The sequence below is a fragment of the Podarcis raffonei genome, chromosome 9 (assembly GCF_027172205.1).
Source record: "Podarcis raffonei isolate rPodRaf1 chromosome 9, rPodRaf1.pri, whole genome shotgun sequence".
NCBI lineage: Eukaryota > Metazoa > Chordata > Lepidosauria > Squamata > Lacertidae > Podarcis > Podarcis raffonei.
The window spans coordinates 28549547-28569812 of NC_070610.1; positions in this window are offsets into that span (position 1 = coordinate 28549547).

Sequence of the window (20266 nt, forward strand, 5' to 3'; positions counted from 1 at the left end):
ATGTGCTTCAGAACACCATCTGTGTCTCCCCATACTTCTGCATCTTCCCAGAGGGTGCTTCTACAGGTCCTGACACTCTGGAGCATCTAGCAGCTTCATTGACAGTTCCTTTGTAGTGTGATACACTATCCCAGTGACCCAGAAATGGGATCTACCAATACTTGGGTCTTCCCTCATAATCCAAATGATTAATTCAGTGGTCTGTCGCTTCTTTCTGCCTGATACCACAAAGGTGCATCCTATTTTCCATTACCCCCCAGCTATCCCAGACACTCAACCCTACATACAACAAGAGACTTCACCTCCTGTAATCATGGATGTTGAGTCTACATCTTGGACTCCCATCCACATAGCTGCCCGCTACAATGTATTGTAGTCTGGAAAGGTTGTGGCCTTGGGAAAAGACGTACTGCAACCTGTGGCCAATATCCATGCTCCCTGACTGATGCAATGATTCCCCAGTGATATCCCAACAAGCCAGGCTTTGTCCCTTTCAGGAGGGTGCTCTTGAAGAAGGGAACAGTGTCATGACCCTGGAAGGCAAAGTGGGGCTGAACACTCTGACTCCACCCACCTCAACAGCCCCAACAGCCCAGCCACACCTTTGTCTGGGCAATGGGGGTGAAGCTCTGAAGGCAGCCTGCAACACATATGTAGGTTATATACATGATTTAGAATCATTAACTATTTAACAGGCTGCCCACACCAGACCTTTAGTCCCAGCATGTGGTCAGCAGTAGAGTAGGTCATCAGAGATGTGATGGCATGGGGGAGCAGTTGCAGCTGCTCTCCCAATCCACACAATTGTTAAGTGCATGGACCACAATACCTGAAAAGAGGTGTATGTTTAATGGATATTAGGCCACTCTCCTCTCCATCAGAGAATATCTGAATGTTCAACCCCCCCGCCCCCTAAAACTACTAGTAATTGGTAATATGGAGCAACTCTGAGAACACAGCTCCACTATTCTGTACATGACTTCTGTCATATTACCCTTTGAACTGTGTCTTTTCTCACACCCCTCTAGAAGAGATGGCACACAGGGCTTTGCCAAATGCCAAGGAAACAAACGATGAGTAAATGACCTTATCAGCTATGAAGTCACATTACTGCTTATGATAGGGTTAACTAAAAGATCTCTATACTGGAGTTTTTTGTTCCTCATTCATCAGAAATTGTCTCAAGTACCTTGTAGCATTTAAATTCTGTGGAGTCTTGTTGACTGGTTATTATTTGGATGCACACCTTGGCCACGCTTTATAGCCTAGGCTAGAAGTAGAGAAAACATCCTATCAACTTTCCTTTGAAATGTATAACAGAAGCCGAAATGCCTCAGAAGGCTCCAGTAGCAATATATAGAAGAAAGACGGCCATCTTGCCCTTCTCTGAGAGCATAAATTGTCATTATTGTTGTTTTCGAAATGCCAGGAGTATCATCCGACTCAGAAATGAAATGTGAAAGGTGTTAAGAGCAGCAGCAAACATTTTGATTCATCATCACCATAGGAAATTAGAATTGCTTCTTCACGTTGGGCTGAAACAATAACTTAGTGGTGCAGCCGATTATTATATCCATAGATATTGATGGATCTTGACTTCTGAAGTGTAATAAACTATCAGGGTTAATAACACAAGAATTGTCTTGCTGGATCAAACTAAGGTCCGTTCCGTGCAGCATTCAGTTTTCAACCAACTAGATCGGGAAAACTTTTTCAAAAAAAGAGAGAGTTTAGCTTCTTACAAAAAAAAAAACACCTTTACTGAAAGTCCTTCTCCATTTACTTCACACTGATTCATCACCAAGCAACCTCTGCTCCAGATTTTGCTGAATTACTACTATCATCAGCCCCAACAATCATGGCCAATGACCAGGGATGCTGAGAACTGTAGTTCAGTGACATCTGAAGAACCAAAACATCCTCACACCTGTTCTACACCATACATAATAATAATAATAATAATAATAATAATAATAATAATAATAATAATAATAATAATATCCCACCCATCTGGCTGGGTTTCCCCAGCCACTCTGGGCAGCTCCCAACAGAATATTAAAAACACAATAAAACATCAAAAACATCAAACATTAAAAACTTCCCTAAACAGGGCTGCCTTCAGATGTCTTCTACACGTCAGATAGTTGTTTATTTCTTTGGAGAGCCAGTGTGGTGTAGTGGTTAAGAGCGGTAGTCTCGTAATCTGGGGAACCGGGTTCGTGTCTCCGCTCCTCCACATGCAGCTGCTGGGTGACCTTGGGCTAGTCACACTTCTTTGAAGTCTCTCAGCCCCACTCACCTCACAGAGTGTTTGTTGTGGGGGAGGAAGGGAAAGGAGAATGTTAGCCGCTTTGAGACTCCTTAAAGGGAGTGAAAGGCGGGATATCAAATCCAAACTCTTCTTCTTCTTCTTTGACATCTGATAACAGGGCATTCCAAAGGGCGGGCACCACTAGGGTGAAGGCCCTCTGCCTGGTTCCCTGTAACTTCACTTCTCACAGTGAGGGAACTGCCAAAAGGCCCTCAGCGCTGGACCTCAGTGTCCAGGCTGAACAATGGGGGTGGAGACGCTCCTTCAGGTATACTGGGCTGAGGCCATTTAGGGCTTTAAAGGTCAGCACCAAGACTTTGAATTGTGCCCAGAAATGTACTGGGAGCCAATGTAGGTCTTTCAGGCAGGACCAGTGTTATATGGTCTCGGTGGCCACTCCCAGCTACTCCCAGCCAACAGGTTTCTGCACACCCCAGCATTATATCTACTGGATTGTGCAACCATCAACATCTGGGGGGGGGGGGGATTCTGTATGTGTCCAGGATGATGAAGAATGATACACAATGAAGGCATTTTATGCCTGGTCCTGGCTGCCAATGCTGCTACTATGGACCCAGCCTCCTGCTGCTCACCAAGCCAGCCTCGGAGCTGACTGAATGGCAGTGGTGAGGGCAGCTTCCTGCAGTTGCGCCACCACAGGAGAAGGACAAGGAGGAAGTGCTTCCACCAGGGCTGGCAGTGTTGAGGGGCCACCACTATGGGCACAGGAGAGAAGATACATCCACCTCACATACTCACTTTAGAAACCCAAGTTTGGAGGGGGGGGAGTGTCAGTACTGGGTAACAGGGAGTACCTCCAGAAAAAAAGCACAGAGTACAACTATTCTGTTCACTTCTAATCTTGATCAAAACAACTGCAATATTAATTCTGCGGTAGTTATCAACATAGTTCAGCAAGATCTGGGGTTATAGTAGTGATACAACGTAATCATGTTTGCCTTAATTACGATATGTGTAATATCCAAATTGCCATTTCTATTTCAAGGGTTTGCTGGGAGTATTAGACACACAAAATCGAAAAGGAAGTCTTCAGTCTTTTGGGGCAAATGGTAAATAAACATTGGATTGGGTCTAATTTGGTGTCCTTCCTCACGGAAAGAGTTTTTCATTCGTGGAAGGCCTTTTTTATACCTTTCATTATTGGAGCATTATGGGAAATTGCATCCATTTTTCATGTAAATTTAATTCAAGTCATTTAACAGAGTCCCGTGTTTTATATTGTTTCTGTGTCTTTGAAAACTGTCAGCACGTCAATTTTCTATGTATTTTTGATACCACTAAGCAATAAAATACTAATAAATATCCAAAAAAGATTAGGTGATGGAGAAAAGCAGCCCCTATTCTCTAAGAGCTCTGAGGCTTTGGAAAGAAATGTTGCAGGAAGTTTGCCAGTGTGCTTTCCTGTGAAGATTTAGGAAGCTTTGCCAGTCATATATTTTTAGGCAAGCTTCAGAGGCTGAGCTGGCCATGTTCCTGCTATGTGGTCCTTTAGGTGATCTAGTGCTGCAGCTTGCAGGCATTTGTGAATTTTTGTTCCCAGTGTCTTTATTGTTACTTTTACTGCAGAGTGATTTGTTGTGATGGCTAATTTCTCTTTTGCTCTTTCTGATGGCTTCACTGAGCATCTGAGAAGGTAGAGCACACATGCTCCACATAAGTGAATACACCCTAATTGGCAAAGCCTCTCTGAAGAGGTCTTCCCTATTGCCTTTGGTCCAAGATGCAATCAAACAGACCTAGTATTTGACATATGGAAACCATCTCTCCTGCCCCATATGCAAATCATATGGTCCTTTCCACAGTGCTGGTTTATAATCACATGCCCAACAGTTATGTGCACTGGGGCTCAGTATACAAGAAAACACCATGTTGGATATTTTTTTTTTAAGTGAATTGGTCCACCGTAAATATATTAAAGATCACCTTCAAATGCACTTGAGATCACCAGCCATGGAATGTCTTCCCCAGAGAGGGTCACTGGGCACCTGTGCAGTCTTGTCACTGCCATGTGAAGACTTATTATTATCCCAGGCCTTTTAAACTCACAGTTTTTGAACCCATTACCTGCTTGGTTTATTCCTTGGTATTGCTGATAATTTTGTTTTATACTCCACTTTTTTGTTTTGTTTTATTCTGATTTTAAGCTGTCCAGAAAACCTTGTTTTTCAAGGGTGCATAAAGATTTTGGATAAATTAGTAAGCCTAATATAGGCAGAAGGCTTTGGGATTCTGTTATTCCATGGATGTTGTTCTCACATTGCAGAAGAAGGGCTGGGGGACCACTTGAACTAAATTCATTGGTTTGCTGGTTTTTCTATCTAATTTTATTAGATTGTTATCTGGCATTAATAATGTTAATTTAGGGACTAAATTTAAGCCTTGCAACTATGGATGGGCAAATATCAATTTTAGGTCAGCTCAGTTTCTCATTTTCCAATCTTAATTTCTGTTCTCCACATTTTCACATCAATTTGCACACTATTGTTTTAAAAAATCCTCATTAAAATTCATCAGCATTTTAGTGCAAATGTCTCATAATATACACATTTCTGTATGCATATTTATACACCCCACACCTAGTACATGCATTTTGGTACACATTACTTGACTGGAGAATTGTACTGCAAATGTCAGAAAAGTGCATTTTTTGTGCATTGTTTTGGAAAGGGAAAATTAGATAGGTTTGCCTTTAAACATGAACTGAATTGAAATTAACCCCCATTTCTGTTTGCAACGCAGCATGCAAGGATCACAGAGTTAACTTTCTAATGAAAACCCAAAGGTAAGTTTAATTATAAACAGTAGCACTTTTTGCTGGAAGAGACTCAGGTGGTTTGCCTGTTCCCCAGATGTTGGCATTAAATGAGTTATTAAATAAAGAATGATGAGCACATGGAGAATAATTTGTCTATGATAGCTTTTCAGCTTTGCTTCCTTTCCTTGTGCATTAATGGCAATTGCTTCACAGCCCATCTCTAATGGTGCAAGGTACACCTGGCATCATCTAGAAAGGCAAGGCCGTCTTAGTTCAGCAGTATTAAGCAGTCATGCAAGTGTGGCGCATTATAAAGGGACTTACAAGACTGACATGCAAAGTTGCCAACTTGTTAAACAAATTGCAACTGTGCCCACAAGTCATTTATATTCCTGGAGAGGAGCTGTATTAGCAAAATGCATCCAATTCCAGAGGCTGCACCATTAGGCTGCTTATATCTCATAGAAGTCAGCAGGATTAGTGTGATTTAACCATCAACAGGATTGTAGCCAGAGGCACTAAGAAATTATAACAAGATTAAGGAATGTTTTAATTGAGAAGTGCTTTTACATTGTTTGCATTTGCTTTAGCTGATTTGTCTGTAATATTTGATTTTTCTTTTTTTGTAATGTAACACAAAAATTTAACCAGTTACTCTAGATCTGTTCAATGGGACTAATTCCAGTAGTTATCCAATGATGAGTAGCCACTTTTTTGTGATCTGTATGGCTTGTTTCTATTTTGAGATAGTAGGAAGCCTATTTTACAGAGTGTGAACTTCAAAGATGGCAGACAGCTCAATTAGTCCTGCCTCCCATTTGTCTGAGAAACTGTTGAATGGATATGATGTATCAAAACATAATTATATCAAGCTAATAAGCTCTGTGATCCTTGTTTCATTTTGCCCCACAGATGTAGTGAATGGCTGAACATTTGGTAGATTAATAGTGAGGCAAACTGAATTTCGGTTAGGGGAAAAGAGAATGTTTTCAGTGTTTACCTCAGTTATGGCCTAAAGACAAGACTGTGAATTCAAAGCCCTTGTGCCGTTCGCCCTAGAGGGTTTAATAGCTGGGGTTGCTTTCATGCCCAAAGGAGAAAGGGCTTTTTGGATGCTCATTTCAAGCTATAATACTAGTGTGGTTACTAATTATTTTTTGTGCACAGTCCTGGCATGTTCTGTTGCTAAGGTATCACATTTGCCCAACATCCAATAGAGAATGTGTACATCCTGCATATGCATCAATGGGGGCTAGTGAAGATGCTCAGATAGCTCTGTGTTCAAAGCATTTGAGCATGCTTAGCAGTTGTGAACACACTGTCATTTTTCCCATTAGTGTGTGTTATACCAGCTACTCTAATTAAACCCATTTGTCCCTCTCATTACCTAAACTATTATTTGCGATCCTCACTATTTATCTTCCTTACAGAGGCAGTCCCATAATTTTTGCATGCAGGAAAGAAAAATAAGAAAAGTCTCATAAATGCAACCTAATATGGCAATTTACTTTTGTTGAAAGTTCGACGTCGAATCAGGAAATGAAAATTCAACAAGCCTCTTATTTTTCAGCTGCAATGATGAGAGATGGAAAAGTCATAACCTTTTTGTTCCTCTGGCCTTCTCCATTTCTAAAAAAAAGAATAAAATGACGACAAGGTTAAAATACTCCCTGCCCCATTAACATTTCCATGCCCTTCTCAAAAGTTTAAGCGAGGACATGCATGGCATCAAGAGAATGGATTGCTTTTCCTTTCGGTCCATCCTCATTCCATTGGAGCCTTGCACATGTAGCGAATGTCAGATAGCTAGCGCATGCAGACTGCAGATAGCGGCTGTGCCCGAGACATGTGTGGCAAAGATAGCAATGCCTTAAGCTCTGGGGTGACAAAGATAATAACCAGGCAGGCCTCAAACATACAATGTACCAGCAAAAAGATAAGGATGTTAATGAGGTCACTGAGCAATTGCACAACTTCTGAATAATGGGACATCAAGTTATGCAGATAGCGCAGCTAAAGACAGATGAAAGGAAAAGTTAAAAATAGGAAACTGGATATTATGTTATCCGTCCTATTTGAAAAGACCACTTGCTAATGGTGAGGTTATTAATTATAGTGTTACAGCGGAACAGAAGCCATTTCTATTAACATAACTCAGCTCTGCCATCACTCTTAGGCAAAGGTTTGAAGTTTTCTTGTGCTCATAACTTTAAAACCGTGCTCCTGTGATATTTTGAATAAGAGAGACAAGGACAGACATTTTAAATTGTGGCATTATAAATGCTAATATTAATATCTATTAGGTGAGAGGTAGGGCCTTTTTAGTAGTGTCCCCGTGGTCATGGTATTTCCTCCCAAAGGAGATTTGTATGGCTCCTATACTATTGCCTTTCAAATGAACCCTTTTAATTTCAAACAGCTTTGTTATATGTGACACTCTGCTACTTCTTAAGTATCGTAATGTTTTAGTTTTAGATGATAATTGTATTGATACCTGTTGTGCTGCAGCTTTAATGTAAGCCCATTACAACATTTTAAAGGTGTACCCTTAAGGCTAACTTAAATGTATACCTAAGATGTACATTGTGAATGTGGCAAGGTTGACTTGTGACTTCTTTTCAAATGTACACTTTGTGGCACACCTGGGTGTGCTGGGGTGAAACCCATGAAGTGTCCCTTAATCTAAGAACACTGACCTGCTGTGAGGTGATGTGATGAACAAATGGCAAGAATGAAGTTCAACACTCTTTGATTACTGACTGTGCATCATAGACTTCAACAATGCAAAGGATTCCTTGGCAAATAAAAACCCCAAAACCATGCAGAAAGCATTCCCTGGTGGTAAAAAGTTGGGAAATCACTGATATGCCCCATTGCCTATTTCGTCTTGCTTCTCCTATGCACAGATTTCAAAGAACCCATTGTTGTGTGCAGAAAATTGGGACTTTTGGAAATTAGTTTATGGCTTCAGACTAGGCTTAACAGAAATAGTTTGTGATTAGGGTATTCTGAAATCCTGGCCAGGAAAAGGGAATGGATCTGCCACAAACTTTGCATACATCAACACAAAGTAACTTTTTCAAATAGTTTGGAGGCTAGCCTAACAAATAGTTCCTTTAGCTTGCAGCACCTCTATTCAAGTTCTGGCTGATGATACTGCCAATTCAATTTTGCTGCCATCTCTTTTTTAACCTCTAGTGAAGTGCTCACTCTCTCTGTGTCTTTACACATTTTATTTCGTATTTATCAGCTAATGGAAATGGAAATTACCTACATAAATAAGACATATACTCACTCGAATGCAGTTCAACTTTAGCTACTTCTTTCTGGATTTTTAAATTAAAAATGCTCCACTTTAGTTGTTTTCAGATGGCAATCACATTCACTTTTAATGCAGTTGAATACACTGAAAATTAATTAGTTCCCAGGCAGTTCAAAGTCTAGCATGGCATTTTCCTTCAGTGAAATAAGGTTTATAGAGTAGCAACATGCTGCAGATAAGCAGTAGCTTTCCACCTGAAGTTAAGTTACTTTGTTGTTAATAAGGTTAGTTTGGAGGCCAAATTCAATGTTTTTTATCCTTTAGGACTCTAAGACAGGGACAGCCAAAGTGGTGCCCGTCTGATGTTCTTGGACTCCAACTCATGCCATGCTAAGTCAGCATGGCCAATGGTCAGGATCAGGGATGATGGGAGTTGTAGTGTAGCAAGTTCTGGAAAGTGCCATTTTTGCTCTCCTTAAAGGATTAAGACAAAGACAAAGTGACTCCCCAGCACTACCCAACACATGCTTACATACCTTAAAGGTAAAGGGACCCCTGACCGTTAGGTCCAGTCGCGAACAACTCTGGGGTTGCGGTGCTCATCTTGCTTTACTGGCCAAGGGAGCTTGCGTACAGCTTCCGGGTCATGTGGCCAGCATGACTAAGCCGCTTCTGGCAAACCAGAGCAGTGCATGGAAACGCCGTTTACCTTCCCGATGGAGCAGTACCTGTTTATCTACTTGCACTTTGATGTGCTTTCAAACTGCTAGGTGGGCAGGAGCAGGGACCGATCAATGGGAGCTCACCCCATTGCGGGGATTCGAACTGTCAACCTGCTGATCAGCAAGCCCTAGGCTCTGTGGTTTAGACCACAGCACCGCCCACGTCCCTTACCTTCCCTTCCCACAAAATCAGATAATGGAAGGTTGTGGGGAACAAAGAACAAGGCTTCTTTTTTAAGTTTTGGTGCCTTCCTTTGGTATCGAAGTTTTAGTACTAGAAAAAGTACTATTATCAGGCTACCTGACATCTTTTAAATGCTCCTTAATTTTTACTCTGTTTTAGTATTGCTGCTGATGACAGGGTTTTTAGAGGAGGGGAATGATCTTATACCCTCCAACATTTATCTGATGAAAATGGGGATGTCCTATTCAATAATAATAATAATAATAACAACAACAAGCCACATATTGCACCAGTTCTGAGGGGCAAGCAGAGGGCAGGGCTGCTCTGGGCAGGAAGAAAGGGGGAGTGGAGCAGAGCAGAGGACAAGGAGTCTTGACTTTTTGTCTTTTGTGCATCCATGTCTAATCCTGCCCCTTTCTAAAATTTATTTATGGGTCTGTCCTTTTTGTAAATCTCCCACAGATTAAAATAAAATCAGGACTAAAGGGTTTTCTCAGGTTAAGGGCATATATGCTGTGTCTCACTGGAGCAGTGGTGGTGGCACTTGGCCTCCTTCTGATAGTAAATGCTCTGTTGGTGGAGGGAGACTGTGGCGATCACACAGGGTCCCCGGACGTTTAACGGTCTATTGATCCCTGTGCCACCACTGTGCTCGCTTCCCTGCTGCCACCAACCCGTTACCCTCGGGTAAAACACTGAGTCCAGACAGTTGTTAAAAGTGAACCAAATAAACAAGTTTATTTTACAAACATTAACAAGCTTATGGTTCCTCAGATAATATTCCTGTCAGTATTTTAACTTTAGTTCCGTTACTGGCCTATACCTTCCTAATACCTTCTGACTGATTATCTCAACTGTTTGACTGATTCCTCTTAACAAATTCTCTCCCTCTCTCACACCAGACTAGCCCAACCCACAGACTTATCTTCTCTGTCTCTTCTAACTCCAGACTGTCTTCTCAACCACCCTAACTCTAACTCCTAACTCCTCCCCTTGGGTTCCCATTGGTTAGTCATTTTACAATGAGTTAACCCTTTCCTTATGAACCCAGTATGATGTCACATGCCTAGGAAGGCAAACGCCAGTTGGAGGGGAGTGAGAAATGTCCTTGTTTCTATCTGAGGAATGTTGGAGGTTATGCATGTGTCACATCTCTGGCTTACAGATGCCTACACCAATTTAGTCATATGTCTTGGACTACAGCTCATCAGTCCCAGCCAGGATGTGTTGTGTCGGACTATTAGGAGTTGTGTTCCAAAACAGGCTACAGGATTGGCAAAGGCTGGCCTACAGGATTAGATGGCATTGCTCCTCGGTTCTAACCCTCTGCAACTTTTTAATATGCCAGAACCTAATTTGTTTTCTTGCTTCAGATTCTGAATTCCTTCCAGAAGGTCATTAAAGTACAGCTCCCATCTTCTTCTCCTAAAGCTTTGAAGTAGAGAAAAAGACAAAAGAAAAAGAAAAACCCTGCTTTTGTGTTCTCTGTGGCAAAGCAAAACTTGGAAATAACTCCTTTGTCTCTGATTAAATACTGAAAGTACAAATCTGGCAATGTAACCCTTGTTAGATTTTGATGCGATGAAGCATGATCTGTCCAATACTGGGAAGTTGTCTCTACTACATTAACCCTGCTGAGAGGTGCCAAGTACAGCATTAAAAAATTCCATCGTCGAAACACACTGGGAGATGTTGGTCCGCTATTTCTTGAAATCTTGATCCGTTGTCTGCAAAAAGCAGAGCTAGGAGTTGTATTTAAGCAGAGGGAATAGCTCCATGAAACATTCATATCGTCACGTGGGTTAAGAATAAGGGATAAGGATTCATCTTAAATTTTGCTAGAATGAAAACATCAGACTATGATTTTATTGCACAGAGGCCCCAGTCTGAGACCTGATTCTCTGTGTTCAGAACACAGTATCTACCCCTCCAGCCACCCACAATACTCCAAAGTATTCCACTATGCACAGTGGGTGGTAAGAGAAGGGAGCTCATTTAGGAGCCCCTCTATATGCAAATAATTAAAGAATGATATATGGATTTGCAGAGTGAAACCATCCCATATGTGCACAAGGGGTGTGTGTGTGTGTTTGTAATTGGTGGATTCAAATGTTACACAGCCACTTCAGTTGAATGCATATGCAACATGCAGTCAGTGCATTGGTAGCCTAAAGACTGAATTACTCCAATGTGTTTTAGTGGGTCTGTCCTTGGTCCTGATGTTCCACCCAGTGCTGAATGCAGTGGCTAGATTGATTGGGACCAATGGCCAGCAGCATGTTAATACTTGTGTTAAAACATCTGCAGTGGCTGTCCCTATGCTACCAGACCAGGTTAAAGGCTCTTGTGTTAATATACAAAGCCCTGAGCAACTTGGCTCCATTTTTTTAAAAAAAAATATATGCTTGACTCCTCCTATCGCTGCCCAATTGCTGAGATCATTTGCAGGAGCACTGTTAATTGTCCCCTGCATTACAGAAACCTATCAGACTTCATCAAAATGCCCAGTATTTCTTTTCACAAGTTCCATGCCATGGAATAATCTTCCAGCAGAAATTTAGCAGGCATCCTGCTACTTATTTTCAGGACCTTTTTATGTTGGTAGTCCTACACACCTATTTAAATGCACTTAATTGGCCATGCATTTTAATGATGATTTTTTATGGTTTTATGTGTTTTATTGCACTTATATATGTTGTTGTACAGCACCTTAATATAACTTGGTGGCATATACATATTTTTATAAATAAAATAATAAAAAAACATGCTTGCAGATTTTTACAGGCAATTAGCACACTCATATATTTTGCTGTGTTGCACACTTACCAGATGTTGCGATTTGCCACTGCTTCCATGCAATGAGATGCAGTCTCACATAACTCTCCCATCAATGTGTTTAACATTACTTGGATTGTCTGTTTGTCTTCACAGCATCACTGTGCTTCTCTTAGTGTGCATTTAGTGTCCTCCGATATACAGTTCTAGTGCAATTATTATACCAAATTGGATTCTGCAGAAAGTGTAAACATTGCTTTTAGTATATTTTGACTGAATGCATGTGATCTGCAAGTTCCTAGTTGTATAAGTGAAAATATTTCCTGCTCCCTTAGTTGTCTGTGCAGTCTGGTTGAATTAAAATCATTACCTGTAGCATAAAGGATTACCACTAATTGCCAGTGGTTAATTACCGGTACTTAATTGTTCTGTAGGAAACACTCCCAAAACCTTTTGGTGTATCTCTAATTAATGTAGTAAGCCATATTTACTTACATTTCAATTTAATCCCAAGACACAGATCCTGAAGGATGCAAAAAGGCTGTTGTTGTTGTTGTTGTTGTTGTTAACTAGTCTACCCTTTACCTCCATCCAATCCAATACAAAACAATTCAGAAGCTCTGCATGAGCCCAAACATTGTCATCTCTGTACAATTCTTCATGGACTCAGGAAAATGCAGAGAAAGTATTGAGAGCAAAATATGATTTTATTAAAATGGCTGAAACAAGATACTGATGCTGGTGCTGATGAATAAATAAAACAAGTATTTAAACCAGTGATGGGCTGGACAAACTACAGCCTGTGCTCTACATCAATCCCATATGATCTTTTAAATACTATTATCCAGCTTTCCTGCACTGCTCTCATTGGCTGAGTCCAACACTCCACACTGCCATGGAAATAAGGAAAAGCAGACCAGATTCCAAGCCATGTCTGTGATCAGGTGAGTCCATGTGACTAGGACAGCAAGGAGACCACACACTCTGTTGCCTTGCTGATGGGGACATCACTATCTTCACAGGGTGCCTTGCAAGATGCCTCATAAGAGGATGGGACAAGTCAGATGTGGGCCCATGTGTGGATTCCACAGCCTGGTTTTAAAGATGGTAGGAGGTGGCCCTCCATTTCTCTATTTCTGTGGACTTGGGAGGGCTAGGTTCAAAAGGCCTTGAGCAGGCTAAGCAAAGAGGGAAGCAAGCAGGAGATAGGTAGAGGAGAGAGTCTCACTTCACAACCAACCATACAATTTCCATAAACAAAGATATGGCCCTCGGGTCTGATTTGGAATAAAGGTTACCAGGCTTTTTCTTTTTTGCCAAATAATTTTTATCTATTTTCCATAATTTTTAACAAATGGTCTTCAAATGAATGCAACTTAATACAAGTTTTACTTACCAGACTCTTTCATTGTTGCCTGAGCAACCTGTCTTGTGAGGAGAGAAATGTACACCTGAGTTCTAAGCAAAACGTTGGTTGGAACTGCTACAAATCCACAGGAAAAAGATTTCAAAACATTGCAATTAACACTTGAGGGGAAATAGTTCAAGCTGTGTACCCCTCTCTCCACATACCCTTTACAGATAAGGTATGTGAAACAGAACAAATGAATTCAGAAATTCCAGAGATATTCCAGTGAGGGATGAACTGAACCATTATGCTGCTTTCCAAACTAACTGAGGCATGTTTAGTGTTTTAACAGATGGAGGAATACAAGTAAGGGAACAAAGAATTATTATTATTATTTAGTCAAGGATGGAGGAATGCAAGTAAGGGAACAAAGAATTATTATTATTATTATTATTATTATTATTATTATTATTATTATTAGTCAAGTGACCTGAAAACAGTATTCATGTAAAGCACCCTTGCACAGATTGCAAATGATTTTATGCAAATAGAATGCTAACTTGAAGATCAAGTAAGATTGCAATGCTTGCAAAATACACGGAGACATCAGTTGACTTCGAGTGTGTCTTCAAGCGTCTTATTTCAAATGTGATGTGCATATGAAGTTCATTGTTCGTATGCTCAGGTAGCTTCAGCTTGCTTAAGTATTTTACCCATCTATATGAGTGAATGATTGCATATGCAGGAGCAGAATAGGCTGTGAAGTTTGCGTAGTAAGGCCTCTTACTTCCTTTCTGGCAAATATCACGTTCAGTCTTGTGTATAAAACCAAAGCTGGCTGAGTCCCTTAACAAGGAAAACTGTTAGCACAGTAGACATCTCACATTGTGAATAGGTAATGTGATCTATTTATCCACCTATCTGTTGGATAAGTTATCTACCCTTTATCATAAAGTCCCAGTGTTGATTACAACAATATGAAACAATATTAAAAACATTTAAAATAATATACACCAGAACAATACATCATCTACCTATCATCTATCTATCTATCATCTATCTATCTATCTATCTATCTATCTATCATCTATCTATCTATCTATCTATCATCTATCTATCTATCTATCTATCTATCTATCATCTCTATCATAATAATTTATTATTTATACCCCACCCACTTCGCTGGGTTTCCCCAGCCGCTCTGGGTGCCTTCCAGCAAAATATTAAAATACAATGATTCCTCAAATATTAAAAGCTTCCCTATACAGGGCTGCCTTCAGATGTCTTCTAAAAATCTGATATTTGTTTATTTCTTTGACATCTGACGGAAGGGTGTTCCACAGGGAGCGCACCACTACCGAGAAGGCCCTCTGCCTGGTTTCCTGTAACTTCACTTCTTGCATTGAGGAAACCGCCAGGAGGCCCTTGGCACTGGACCTCAGTGTCTGGGTAGAACGATGGGGGTGGAGACGCTCCTTCAGGTATACTGGGCCGAGGCCATTTTTTTTTAAAATAATATTTATTAGCATTTTCAAAAAACAAACAAGAACAAAAAATAAACAGAACAAAAGAAAAATACAAAAATACATAACAAAATTAAACAACAAAAGAAAAATAGAAAAAACACATAAAGTTATCGTTCTTAACCTTATTTCTCAGACTTCCTCACACCTCCCCTTCTTGTATTCCAATTTAAGTTGTCAGTTCAGCAAGTCCTTAACTTATTTCTTTACCTTAACTTATACATTTATTCTAACATACCATTTTTTTTACTTTACTTCCTTTTTTCCATTTCCTCCATTTATTTTTAACAATCTTATTTTCAATTAATTTAAAAAAGAAGAAACCAATTAAAATAAGGTAAAATTGGGCCGAGGCCATTTAGGGCTTTAAAGGTCAGCACCAACACTTTGAATTGTGCCTGGAAATGTACTGGGAGCCAATGTAGGTCTTTCAGGACTGGTGTTATGTGGTCTTGGTGGCCGCTCCCAGTCACCAGTCTAGCTGCTGCATTCTGGATTAGTCTGGATTATCTATCATCTATCTATCTGGCTGCAGCTTTAGCACAAAATGAAAGTTATGCAGTGAATACTAGCACAACGGCATCAAGGTCAGGACATGAGCAACTGCTGTGTGGATAAAATCTCAAGTATATCAAGTCTTGGTACCATCCATGCTCAAAATGTATATCACCAAAACAAAGAGGCCAGACCCCCAGCTTTTCATGACTTGTTGAACATAAGCAGATGCACAACTATTTAATACTACGACCCCCTCCCCAGACTTTTTAATTGTAATTCTGCAGCTGGACCAGTTATCTTTAATATAGAATCCTTGGTATATCACCAGCATTATCAATGGAGGCAATGCCTTGGCAGTTAACAGGAACAAAAGTCATAGAAGTTCATAGCACAGCTATGCCAATTGTCCCTTGTGAAATGTTAAAAGCTGTATATAGTTCATAGATTTCAGGGACTGCTTGTCGATTCTGAATGCAGACAAAGCAATCCAATGCATTTTACAAGTAGGCGGAAAACCCATCAAGAAAGGGCATTTAGGACTTTGGCTTTTGTTTATTAAAAGTTAATGAGCAGTGAGACATGCTCAGGTACTTTCTGCAAGGGAAGCACAGTCATGATTGAGAGAGAATATAGTGTATTAAAAAGTTCAGCTGAATCACCTGCAACACCTGGATTGCTTGAGATGACCTATGTGGAAGAGGTTCATCTCCCTAACCTTTGAAGTTCCCATTTGGTGTTTTAAATCAACATTCGCATTCAACAAAAATTGCTTTTTATGTGTGCCGAAATAATTTATTTCTAGTTAGAACCATTCCCTGTGCTAATTAAGATAAATTGTTTCTAATTAACAGAAGCTTGGCATTTCAAGATTGGTTTGAAGACTGAGTTCTAAACGTCTGCAGAGAAAACACGGCAATCAGAATCAGATAAACGATATTGATTCTGCAACTGTCTGGCTGGAAATGCTGGATGTTCATTACTCATCTCATTGTTCATACAATAAGCTTTCTGTGGCAAAACATTAAAATGAAAATTCAGTGGCTAATCAAGAGAGTAGATGGAAACTTGATGCTAATGGGGCTGTGCCTACAAATAACGTTCCATTGAATATGACTGTGCTGATTTCCCTTATAGTAATATTATGCAGTGATAATATACACTGAAAGTGACAGTATACAGTGAGCTTGACTTAGATAAGCAGAGCAGACTGAAATATCATGAAGGAATTAAAGGGATCCAGTGAATAGACTGGGAGCAGCCGATGATTCTTGTTATGTACTGAGTTGAATAGGCTCCAAACTGCAGCAGTCTGATTGGTCCTAGAACAATAGGATCCAAAAGGCAGCAGTCTGATTAGTCCTAGAACAATAGGATTCAGAATGCAGCAGTCTGATTGGTCCTAGAACAATGCAGCAGTATGATTGGTTGGAAGGAACCACCCAATCATGCTCCAGATTGAAGTGAATCCACAAGCTGATTGGCTTACAGTAGAATTCCGGAATTAGCCAATCATGTGCAGCCCATTGTGTAAATAATGTATATAAAGCAGATACTTTGAGGGGACATTCATTCATTCCTCCTCACCACTATGAGCTGAATAAAGAGCATGAAATCACTTTGCGACTCTGAGTATATTTCACTGGCGACGAAGGTGGGATCCCGCTGAGCTGACTGCCACACACAGCACCGCAGCACCGCCACCTGCCGCACCGCTGCCTCGCACCGTGTATCCAGGCTTCAGCTCCGGGACACAAGGAACTCAGAATGGCAACCGACAACAGCTTCTCGCCGTTCAACCCAGCATCGGGAGACTGGGAAGCGTACGCCTCCCGTTTCACCTTCCTCCTAGAAGCCAAAGGGGTCACCGACGAAGAAGACGCCAAGAAGAGGGCGATATTCTTCAGCGTCTGCGGAGAGGAGACGTTTGAAATCGCCCGGGCCCTCCTTGCGCCTGAAGACGTCGCTACTGTTCCATACAAAACAATAATGGAACAGCTGAAGGGGCACTTTTCGCCACAGCCCTCAGTGGTGGCTCGTCGAAATGCCTTCTACGCAAAGCGGCAAGCCCCTGGGGAAACCATAACTGGGTTTGTGACCTCTCTCCGCCAAGCCGCCCGGTTCTGCAACTTCTCAGAGCTGGAGAACATGCTTCGTGACCGCCTCGTCGGTGGCCTGAAGGATGAGAAGCTGCAACGACGCCTCTACGCTAAGAAGGACCTAACGTTCCAGGTCGCTCTGGAGGAGGCCCTGGCAACGGAAGCTGCCGAGAGGTCGACGCAAGAGGCACGGCCGAGCCAGCTGTCCCAACCGAGGGTCCACCACGAAGACCTCACCGACGACTCAGGATCCGACAGGGAGGAGGTGCACCGACTACAGCAGCGCACTCAAGCAGCCCACATACCACAGCTGCCTCGACGAGAAGGAGGGAGCTGCGCAAGCTGTGGAGAAAGTCACGAGAGGAGGACCTGCCGTTTCCGCAACGCAGAGTGCAGGCAGTGCAGAAAATTGGGACACATCGCCCGGGTGTGTCGGGCTCGGCCCACCCGACGCCAGGCATCAGATGACCAATCCAAGAGCCCCAGGTCCCGGGGCCCAACGCACCAAGGCAACTCGACAGAGCTCACGGACTTCCAGGTATACCAGTTGCCCCACCCCAACGTAGAGAAAATTTATGTTGACGTACAGATAGAGGGGGCCCCATGCCGCATGGAGCTTGACACGGGTTCAACTCTATCCATAATCTCGGCAAGGACCTTAAGGAAACTGTGTCCTACTGGGGGTCCCAAACTCAGGCCGGCCCCATTCACCCTCCGGGACTTCCAAAAACGTAAGGTCCCCACAATGGGGGTGGGGACCTTCAGGGTGCAATACCGAGGGCGGACGCGGCAACTGGACTTGCTTGTGGTCAAGGGCCCCTACATTAGCTTACTGGGATTGGCATGGTTTGGACCACTGGGGCTAGCCGTCACCGGGGTGAACCACACTAGCTTACAAGTGGACGTGGACGCCATATGCAAGGAATTTCCGGGGGTTTTCGATGGGAAATTGGGACAGTATACGGGCCCCCCCATTGCTCTACAGCTTGACCCCGCAGTACGACTGGTCAGGCTCAAGGCCCGCCGGGTCCCGTTCACCCTGAAACCCCGTATAGACGAGGAATTGGACCGGCTCGTGGAGCAAGGAGTGCTGGAGCCGGTGCCTAATGCCCCCTGGGAAACCCCAATCGTCACGCCCGTCAAGCCTAATGGTTCAGTCCGCATCTGCGCAGACTACAAATGTACCATAAACAAGGCCCTCACGGCCCATGCATACCCAGTGCCAGTGGTCAGCCATGTTCTTGCCACCCTGGCTGGGTCGAAAATTTTTGGCAAGCTGGACTTGGCCCAAGCATATCAACAGCTGCCAGTAGATGAGGCCACAGCAGAGGCACAGACGATTGTGACGCACAGAGGAGCATTCAGGGTAAAGCGGCTGCAATTCGGTGTCAGCGTGGCACCAGGCATATTCCAGAATCTAATGGACTCTCTACTTAAAGGGATTCCTGGCGTCACCCCCTTCTTCGATGATGTGTTGATTGCCGGGCCCACACCAGAGGAGTTTGAGGACCGCCTCCGCACCGTTCTGCACCGTTTCCAGACGGCGGGTCTCAAGGTGAAGCGGGAAAAATGTCTACTAGGAGTGCCTCAGGTGGACTTTCTGGGATTTATGGTGGACGCAGAAGGGGTCCACCCGACTGGGGACAAGGTACGGGCCATTTGTGATGCCCCAGCGCCCAAGAACAAGACTGAACTTCAGGCCTTCTTGGGACTATTGAACTTTTACCATTCCTTCCTTCCCCACAAGGCGGCGGTAGCAGAGCCCCTACACAGACTCCTGGACAAGCGGGCCCCTTGGGTGTGGGGCCAGCGCCAGGAGGCCGCATTCCAGGCAGTCAAGGACTTGCTTGTCTCAAACTCGGTCTTGGCACACTTCGACGAGAGGCTGCCGGTGGTGCTAGCATGCGATGCCTCGCCCTATGGAATTGGCGCTGTCCTGGGACACCAACTCCCGGATGGAAGAGAGGTACCGGTGGCATACTTTTCCCAGACACTCAACGCAACCGAGCGGAACTACTCGCAAATCGACAAGGAGGGTCTGGCAATCGTGAAGGGAGTAAAAAAATTCCATGATTTCTTGTACGGGCGGCCCTTCACCGTGGTGACTGACCACAAGCCGTTGCTTGGCTTATTTGCCCCTGAAAAGCAGACCCCCCAAGTGCTGTCTCCTCGCGTCCTCAGGTGGTCAATTTTCCTTGCCAGCTACCAGTATGCACTGATTCACCGTCCGGGGAAGGCGATGGGCCATGCGGATGCCCTCAGCAGGCTACCACTACCGGAAACAGGCCCCGACCCAGCACCTGCACAAGAGGTTATGAGCCTGGAGCTGCTTCCCGACCGCCCCATTCAGGCACAAGAAGTTGCACACCATTCCAAGAAAGATAGGGTCATCTCCCGGGTCCTGGACTGGGTGTGGAGGGGATGGCCCAGCAGCAGCCCCGGGCCAGAATTCGCCGGCTACACAACCCGCAAACATGAACTGTCGGCCCACAAGGGGTGCCTGTTATGGGGAAGCAGGGTCGTTGTTCCCCAGCCCCTCCGCAAAAGGGTCCTCACAGCCCTACACGAGACACACCCAGGGGTAGTAAGAATGAAGGCCCTTGCCAGGAGTTATGTGTGGTGGCCGGGGATCGACGGAGAGATAGAGGCCTGGGTCAAACACTGCCAGGCCTGCCAAGAATCCCGCCCAGATCCCCCAAGGGCCCCAGTCCAGTCCTGGGAGTCCGCCCGAGCACCATGGTCACGCCTGCATGTGGACTTCGCTGGCCCCT